We start from the raw sequence: 10,030 nt of genomic DNA, 5'->3' as shown, positions 1-10,030 counted from the left end.
TCCCTATTGCTGAACCCCATGGGCACATCAGATGGGGATTTGTTCCATTCTTGCACCCCCTCCCCCCCCCCCCCAAAAAAAAGGAATATTTTAATCAAAGGTATGGATCGAAGAATTGATAACAAACAAGTACACAAGGTCAGTTATTTCGACAAACATGCATGAATGAAGACATACAGGGAGCAGGTAAGGGAGGAGTAAAGGAGAGAATGTCACAGAATGGTCAGAATTTGCATGGTGTGCATGTAATGGCCAGTGGGTGTGTACAGTATGAAGGAAGAAAAGAGGTTGACAGGATTAGGGTATGTAAGGATGGTATAGTGCAATAGGGAATACTGTTAGGGGGAGTATAGACAATTCTGTTGATAAAATATTACATTGAAAATAATAGCATGATGTATGACATAACATGCCACTCAAGATGCAATACCAATCAAATTACATAGAAGAAAGCCATTTTGGCTGTACAGATCTAATATCAATTATTTTTTAAGTTGTTGCTTTATTTAGTTAGGGGAAAACTGCATTTATTTTGAACACTATATAAATAAATATAGATAGATCAATCAGATTATTTATGACATTATACAAATCATGTAAGTCAGTTTCAAACATAATGGGCCAGATGTAATAGCTTCCGCATTCAGCAGCCGTGCGGGATCGCAGATTTTCTTTTTAAAGGAGCAATCACTTGCAATGCAATTACATCTGGCCCATTGTATCCATATAGCTGATAGACAATGTCTAGGTCAACAGTCAAAAGGTTGACATAAAATGGAAGACATACATATGGCCGACATCGTCAAATAGTCAACACAAGCAAAAGGTTGACATTGCTACTGTCGACACATGATAAGTTGAACCTGGGTTTTTGGGGGATTTTATTTTTCATATTTGTTTACTTTTTCATACCTTACCATCCACGTGGCCGATGAGTAAAGAGGTACAATAGTTGAGGCCCACGTGCTCAGGTGTTGACATTGATATCAATAATAGGTCAACAAATCATGTTAATATTTTCTTGTGTCAACCTTTTTTAGGTTGAACTATTGGTTGTGTTGACCTTTTTCCATTGATTACCATCTGCTTGTCCACATTTTGGTGTCAACCTATACATGTTGGACCCAATATAACACACCATAAACATATGCTTTAGTTATGAAAGGAATGAACACAGATGAGGTGAGAGCTGTGATTGGATGGGACCATATATCATCAAATTACATATTTTAGTTTAGTGCTATTTGTAAAACTAATGCTATAATTTGGTTACATTGAATGTTAGGCCTCGCCAACATCTCATTGGGGAATTTTTTGTTTATAGGATAATTCTTATTTTCTCGTACAAATAAAATTATTTTATTGTTTGCTTGATAGTTTGGTGTAAAGAATAAAATACATACCATAGCTATCATGTAGCTCAAATATTTTGATAGATGAACAGTTACTTTTTAGGTTCCTTGAATCCACCTCAAACTACAATATTCTAGGCAAAAACTTTCAATAAAGTGCAGAATACATTATTACTAAGCATTACCTGGGTACTTTGGACAACCACACCGCAGTTGGCCACAGTTTGTGTAATGGTCACATAGGATTAAGTCTTGTACTCGCAGTTGGCCACAGTTTGTGTAATGGTCACATAGGACTAAGTCTTGTACTCGCAGTTGGCCACAGTTTTTTGTAATGATCACATAAGATTAAGTCTTGTACTTTTCACATGAACAGTAGTTATTCATTTATATATTTTCGAATTTTATACAGGCCGAACAAACAGACACAGTAAGTTTTATTATTTTATTATGCAAATATTTACCCATGGTCTAAATTATTTTAATGTATTTGTCTTATACAAATGGTAATTGTCTGATTGTTTGGGATTGTTTGTTTCTGGTTGTTTGGGCAGCACAGAAAATAGTAACCTATGTGAAAAATGTACATCTGGGGCTGGCAAGAGCAGAACAATATTAAATGACTTAAAACATTAATGGTTATAAAAGAAAGATTAAAAACATTTATTAGGTATTGGCTATTCAGCTATAGTATCTTATTAAACTATTCTTTTTAGGGAATTAAGCATAGGACATATCCCAATTGAATGTTATGTCAATATTAATCCACATTCTGGTAGGGCTAACAAAGCACACACGTTTAGGAACAGGTCTTTCTCCTCAGGGGAAATGAGGAATTCAATAAACTACTGATAAAACCACCCAATGTATATATCATCCCTGTCCCATACATCAGTGTCCTATCAGAGCCATCAGTTTGCCTCTCTAAGTGATGAGGCTGTTTTACTGAGAGAACAGTTTGTTAGTTATCAGATCAACTTGTCAAGATAAATATTTCCAGAAAACCTTTCTTGTAGGAAGACACATTTCAGTGACTGTGAACATTTTTACAGTGTTGGTATATAGAACTGTGGTGGTCAATCTACCAACACTATCTATTTAACAATGGCTGAGCCAAAAGCTTGCTTGTTCTATAAGAAGGGCTGTAAAAACTCCTGCATCCAGACCATGATATGTAAACTCCTTATATTATTCTCAATTACTGTTATTGATGAGCATTTGCCAGCAGTCAACAATCAGAAAGAAATTCTCCAATATGATTCTGCTCGAGGACAGCCATAAAGAATAACCTAGCATCATGTAAAACTGTTATTTTATTTATACTGTGGAAACTTTGTCTTCTATTTCCCGAATTCTTGTTTCTCAGTTGATAAAGATGCCTTTTGTATATAAATCAGAAGCATATAGATCTGTTATATTTAGATATATTCACCTTAAAACAGTTCAGTTGAAGATATATTGACTTCGGCAATGAGTTACTGTAAGGCCATACCAGGCTGAAAGCAGCATTAACCAATTGTTTTCTAGTGTGGTATTGTCTGAGTAAAGAAGAAAAGTTACACAAGCAGCAGACACAGCAGATATTCTTACATTGGTTTGCATTTGTACATTAAAGCTTATCAATTATTTCTAGCTGCTTGTCATCTTCTGATAATAGAGGCCTGGTCAAGAATAATAATTACTGCTTCACCTCTGAGCTCTGATGCAGCCACTTATTCCTGGTGCAGTATTACCCAAAGCATCTCCTCTCTCCCTGTACACAGGACCAAAAGTGCAGGCACATCATTTATTGATAAGACAAAAAGAATGTAATGAAATTATCAATGTTCTTGAATTAATTATGAACATGATTAAGAAAGCTAAAATCTCAGGAGCCAGGATCTCATTACCCATTCAGTCTTAGGGATTGCTTTCATTCAGCAAGGCAAAAAGGCTTTGAGCAGCCCCACAATTGCTTTTTCTCTCATTTATTTGTACTGGTCTGAGGGTTTGCTTGTTTTCTTTTTGTTCTTATTCTGACATATTTTATCAGTTTTACTGTGTAACTTGGTGTTTTTTTTTTTACGCTTGCCTAGTGCAAGGATGCCTCATGGGGCCTACCAATACACATGTCTACAAGCTGCCAGGCTCCTCTTCTCTGTGTACTTTCCTGAATCCTATCTACTGGACTTTCAAAATGTACTTCAAAGGTAAGTCTGGGAATGTAGAGAAAACTTCTTTCAGATTTATGTCTTCAGCTGCTCACTCACAGTGCTGTCTCACTGGCAACCGGTTAACGGGGTTAATGACATCATTATCACTCTGTGCATAAAGTGAGTGTGAAGTCTGCTGCACACACCAGGACTGCCTTTGTTTCATTCTGGGGATTTCTCAGACAATTGCTGAACAGTTAAATGATTTCACTTATGAATTTCACCAGATATGTTATTATTATACTAACTTGGAAAAATGTTAAAAAGCTCTTTGGTGTGTGATGATGTGGACTGCTAATGCTTCTCTATTACTATTATTATTATTATTGTTATAATTAATATTAGCATTATTATTATTATTATTATTATTATTATTTTCCCTAGGTTTTTGTTCTGTTTCTTTCTCCTGAACTCCGTTGGGAATATCGCACAAGGGGTTCCCACATCTCTGCTATGTTGTGTGATTATTTGCATAAAATAGTATCTTTCATTATGTTTTCAGGGCCTTACTAAATTACTTTTTTAATATCTGGTCAAAGATGAATGTTTATGGTACGTTGTGGTAATAATGAAAAAATTCATTATGAATCCAAGCCAGCCTGTTTTACTTACTGAGCCAGTTCATGGGAACCTGGGATGCAGTGGCATAAAATGATTCAGTAATAATGTTCTAATCATGTTGCCTTTTTGTATGAATATTCCAAAGTGGGAGAGAAATTGTAAACAGGTCCGATTTTTGCTGTAGACCTGCAGAGCTGATTTATAAGGATTTGTGTAATTAGTGCATACATCTCTGCAAGAGTATATTACTATCATTCAGACTGATGCTGCAAAGAAACAAAATGCTAAATTGTCTGTACACAGTACTAGTGCTAAACATGCAGTTATCCACTTTAGGTCTACATGAATATATCAATAGGGAAATGGTCTCAGAAGAAAACATTTTAATATGCTAATCCCCCTAGGACCGCTCTGCTCATGATCCCACTCAGTTCATTTCGAGGTGTTCCCAGTCCAGGATAAGATGTGATTATGTGGCAATAGCTGTACTAATTGCTTCTTTCACCTTCATTTATTTTGCTTTACATATGGGCCTACAAGTGCTGTAATAAATGACTGCAGTCATGGCATGTTGGATACAGAAATATCTCTTTTGGTTTAGTTCTACGCTCTACTATATATTTTTCTGTATTTTTTACACATTTTGGGGGGCAAGTTAGTTAATACTATGGTCTTATATTTCTAAAAATTAAAAGACAAAAAAAAGTAAATCCACTGGAAATGATTTAGGGTATGCCATACAGTATAATCACTTTAATGCAATTAGTTTGTTCAACTTTAACCACAATCGCCTGGAGACCTGATAGTAGAAGGCAATGCATATCATACAAAAGTCTAAACTAAACATTATTTAACTATCGAATACTATAAATGAGAATGATGTGCTGAAGGAACAGGACATGGGCTTCTTTTTTTTACCCACATTTTTATCCTTTTTTTTTTTACTTTAAAAACAGTTCATATTGATATCTAAAGAAATTGATGATAATAATAATAATAATAATAATAATAATAATAATAATAATAATAATAATAATAATAATAATAATAATACAATTATTATTATTATTGTTTAATTTAGTTATCATGTATAGCAGTGGTTCTCAAACTGTGGGTCCTGACCCCAAAGTGGGTCCTGACCTTCTCAGCATGGGGTCGCGACTCCATGTTGCTGACCATCAGGCTGATGACTTTTCTAATGTCAGTCAGTGATTCAAGGAGTCTGAAACATCTGTTGAATTGTCTGTTATGTTAGACTCACATAATTTTGTGCCTCCACAATGCTGCCATGTATGTGCTGTCTGCTGACTACACATGTGATGTGATGACCTTCTGCAGTAACTTGCTGGGGTCCTGTAATTAATTTTATTGTCTGATGGGGTCCCAGAGCAAAACAGTTTCAGGGCCCTTGGTATATAGCATTAAACTTTGTGTGGTTTTCCCTAGTGAATTAAATATATATATATATATATATATACAGTATGTGTGTGTGTGTATATATATATATATATATATATATATATATATATATATATATATATATATTTTTTACAGTGATCATTTTTTTTCTTTCTAATGGATAATTATATAAAATAAGCTGTTAGCTAAACACAAGATATTAATATCTGAGTCTGACATAAACTATAGCTTCTTCCTCTGAGCAGTGGGGCTGGACAGTAATGCAATGTGTGAATGTGTGGAGTGCTTGTGCTCAGCTGGTTTATACAGTGGATCTGCCATCCCTTTTGTGCATATTTTGTGTAAACAGTTTGTTGTTCGTCATGTTTGATCTAGTTAAATTTGCTGTGTAGCATTATATCAGCTGCCTTTAGAACGGTGGTGTAACACTAAATTAAACATTACAATACCCACAGAACTACAGAATGTGATTAATAATACATAAATATTGCCTCCATGGACCTAATGAGGATCAATCATATACCGTACTGTATCTATGAATTGTAACATATGCCTTTGTAGCGTGTTAGCAGAATATGTGTATTGTGCAAAGTTAGTTCTCAAGAAAATATCATTTCCTGCTACATTTTGCGTATCGATGCTTTTTATAATGTTTTGTCATCCAATTTTATTCATTTCACATATTACAGACTAGTATAATGTATTATAAAGAAATGTATACTAAGTAAAGGAGCTCTGAATGTATTTTAAAAATACTTAAGAATGGGCCAGGTGTGAGTTAAAATTATATTGAAATACTGAATAATTCATATGCCATATTGTATTTGACTACACAATGTGACAACTGTGTTTTTATTTACTTATTGCAAGATATTATCTGGGGATAAACAATTAAAGATATGAATATGTGCATAATTTAGAGTTATTAAAATATATAAAAACAACGCAATTAAGGAATATGAGTCGAGTCACATATATGTTACCAATACAATTAGCTAAGAGTTCAGTTTTGTGTTGTCTATAATGTTACTAATGTATATAATCTAAAAGTAGCCAAACATGCATCGATGATATCAGATAGTGTCCACAGTTAGGGTGATTCTTACATTCACAGGAGGCTTACAGCAAAGGTTATTTAGGCTGTTAGAGATGAGAATGGTTATTCTGAAATCATGAGGTTTTTTTTGTTGTTGGTTCGTCACAGCAGTTTTAGCCCAATGTCCATTTTTGTGTATACTGTACACACAGTGATGGCAATACACTGACAGATATTTCTAGACTGGCATAGTTGCAACAAAGGACAGAAATGCCTTACAAAGATGTGTTCAGAAAGAGTTAAATCAAATTAGCCACTTTAGATTGATTGAAATCAGTAATGGATATTCTCATAAAGCTTCTGTTACTAGATATTACACAGCTATCTCTGTCCAATGACAGCACAGCTATGAGAAGTGCTTACCATCGAGGATGTTCCTAAAGGACAGATATGGTTTCCTGGACCTTAGGGAGTATAAAGCCATACTGCTGGATCAGGAACTTTTACTAACAGCAAGTAAATTCAGGCCTTATCAAGTTACAGCACTCATGTTTTATTATTCTCATTAGAGATTTAAGGACTAATTCTAGTTGTTAGCGCTTAACAGTTTAATGTTTTCCATGGAAAAGAATTAGGATTCTTCTGGGGGATTATTTTATTTTCTAAAGCTTGCAAAATATACTGCACTAATATACTCAGACATAATTGATTAGCCATTTAATATTATTTTAGGCTAGAGTAGTAAAACATTTAACCATAGTTTAAATATTTTAAACTCCATCATTGTAAAGTAATGGAAGGGATTAATTATGTGACGTTTCAGGTTTCTTGTTCTGAAAAATTGCTTTGCTGCATGTGCAGTTGGATCCAGTATTTTCTATACATCGATTTATAAAAGCTTTTTTTTTTTTTATTATTATACATGTACTTACACGTGTGTTAGTAAAAAAAAAAAAAAACTACTATTTGTTGTATACTATTATTATTATTATTATAAGTATTATTATCATTCATATCTAAGATGCCACAGTGGATGAGGGAAATTTCAGATAGGAGGAGGTTGTAATAATTCTCCAGGTGGGAGATAATAAGAGAACATGTCTAAGGGGTAATTCAATCCCGCATTCCGACAGTCGGAATCCCGGGCCGTTTTTTATTCTTCTGACTGTAACTCAACAGCCAGAATTCAACGTTCTGGCTGTCGAGTGTTAGAAAGTACGTGAATTGACAAAAACAGAAGCGGATTGTCGAAAAACAGCCATGAATTCAATGCTGTTAACGGAAAGCATGGTACTTATGTAGTATCTGGGCTGCCGATTTTTTGATTGTATGCCTTAAGTTAAGGCATACAATCAGAAGCGATGCGATGCGATATCGCATCGCATCGCATCGCATCCGATATCGGATGCGATGACCCGATTTTTCCATAGGAATCAATGTTAAAATGATTCCTATGGAAAAATGGGTCCTTTTCATACCCCTACTATCCAAGTGGGCATGGAGTTGGATATAAACCTGTGGCGAGCGTAGCGAGCCACCGAGCCCGAAGCGTGGCGAGCGAAGCGAGCCCCGCGAGGGGACGGTATTCGTCCCCTCGCGGGGCTCGCTTCGCTCGCCACGCTTCGGGCTCGGTGGCTCGCTACGCTCGCCACAGGTTTATATCCAACTCCATGCCCACTTGGATAGTAGGGGTATGAAAAGGACCCATTTTTCCCATTGAATTCCATGTTAAAATGGACTCAGTCCATTTTAACATTGATTCCTATGGAAAAATCGGGTTATCGCATCGCATCGCATCGAATCGCATGGTCGCATGCGATGCGATGCGATCTCCCGATCCGACCCGATTTAGAAATCGGCAGCCCAGATACTACATAAGTACCGAAAGCATTAAATAGGTGAGTGCAGTTGTATATTGTTGAATAAAAGGGTGGATTCTAGCAGTATTTGCTGGTGGAGGTGACAGGATTGCTGGATGTGAGGAGTAAATGGTCAAATGGTGGAGAGAATTTTGTGGCTGTATAATTAAAAATTATAATCACATGGTATCAAAATGTAGTGCGGAAATGTATTTTTTAAACCACAAATACAGATAATTATCAACACATTTTTGTGTAAACTCCCTCTAATATACATCCTAATACATTCTGTAATCTTAGTACAATTAGAAGTGCGCTGATTCTCCAACGCAAGCAATCAGAAAATTGAACATTTTGGATAATCCAGGTTAAATCTTAGTAGAGTATGCTTGTGACCTTGAACATAAATGTGCCACAGATAGATTGCCACCGCAGATTGTAAGCCTGATTGAACAGTGAAAATTTCTTAAAATAATTTTTTTGTACATCGCTGTATGAAATTTCTATTCTTAACGCATAAAACAATAAAAAGCGTTGAAGAGCTAACAGAAAATACATGTCATAAATCTGGGGTAGGCCACCTGTGGCATTTGCGGTTACCTTAACAGCAGAACTGTGGCAGGGTATGCTGGGATATGTAGTTCTACAGCTGGAATGCCACCGGGTTGCCTAGTCCTGCAGTAGATAAAGTACTGACCAATAATAAAGAAAAATGTAAAATCAGCTTAACCTAACTAGTCTTTATTATATCATGAACTAATATACATATGTTTTTAGTGCATTACACCATCATGCTTTAGCCTTTTGTTATTCTAGCTAAAATATTATGCCTGTTTATTTTTGTGAATTTATTTCTTAACATGACGGTTTGTTATTTTAAAATGTTTTTTTTTTTTTTTCTTTTACTTCTGTTATTTGCTCCTGGTGTTAAGTAGAGTGAATTTAAAATGTTGTATTTATCTGAAACTGTAGAAGTAGCTAATGCCAAACACAAGTGCCGCTGCAGAATAGAAATGTCTGTTTTGCAGAACATCTGCCTTCTGAGTATGGATGGTATACATCAGTCATTGACATGCGCTATTTCCCCTAATCCTTCTGCACATGTTGAAATATTAAGTTTCATATATATTAGTTACCATCTTGGTGCTTAGAACTAGAACATAGCTCTATTTCCAATTTATTTTTGTAAATAGGCCACTCCAGTGGTATCTCTGTGTCTATAGCTATGGAAAGTTACATAAAACATTAGTATTCTGCACTTCTAAAAACACAATCCTAATTACAAAGCACAAAAACAGAGTTTACTCAATTATATGATACAGTTTAAAGCTCCCCAATATAGAAAATAAATTTATTATGAAGAGGTCCCTAAAGAAATCTTGGAATGCTTGCATGTAGCTGTTCTGTGCCCAAAATGCTGTTCAATAGACTTTCCAAGGCACCCAGGTAACAGCTGGTGCAGGCCATGTGCCAGACTTGACAGCCCATATGCTCTCTTTAGTGCTGTAATTATCTCTCCACAAAACTCTGATAACCCTGTCTACTGGGTCCAGTTTCACTAGGTTGAATTGACTCTGTGGCTTAGTTAGTAAGTTCCTCTGGCATTGTAAG

General features: G+C 35.4%; 1 long non-coding RNA gene across 1 annotated transcript in view; it reads left to right on the top strand.

Annotated features, from left to right (window-relative positions):
* The first annotated feature begins 3,265 nt into the window (after positions 1-3,265).
* Positions 3,266-10,030, top strand: part of LOC146059066 (uncharacterized) — a 248,331-nt gene continuing 241,566 nt past the window's right edge. Inside the window, exon 1 of the long non-coding RNA XR_014470131.1 lies at positions 3,266-3,541. This is a non-coding gene — a long non-coding RNA (uncharacterized LOC146059066). The remainder of the gene's footprint in view (positions 3,542-10,030) is intronic.

The sequence above is a fragment of the Crinia signifera genome, chromosome 2, assembly GCF_055691185.1.
Source record: "Crinia signifera chromosome 2, ASM5569118v1, whole genome shotgun sequence".
NCBI classification, from domain to species: domain Eukaryota; kingdom Metazoa; phylum Chordata; class Amphibia; order Anura; family Myobatrachidae; genus Crinia; species Crinia signifera.
Note: the sequence above shows the minus strand (reverse complement) of the source record. Positions and strands in the feature narration are given on the sequence as shown.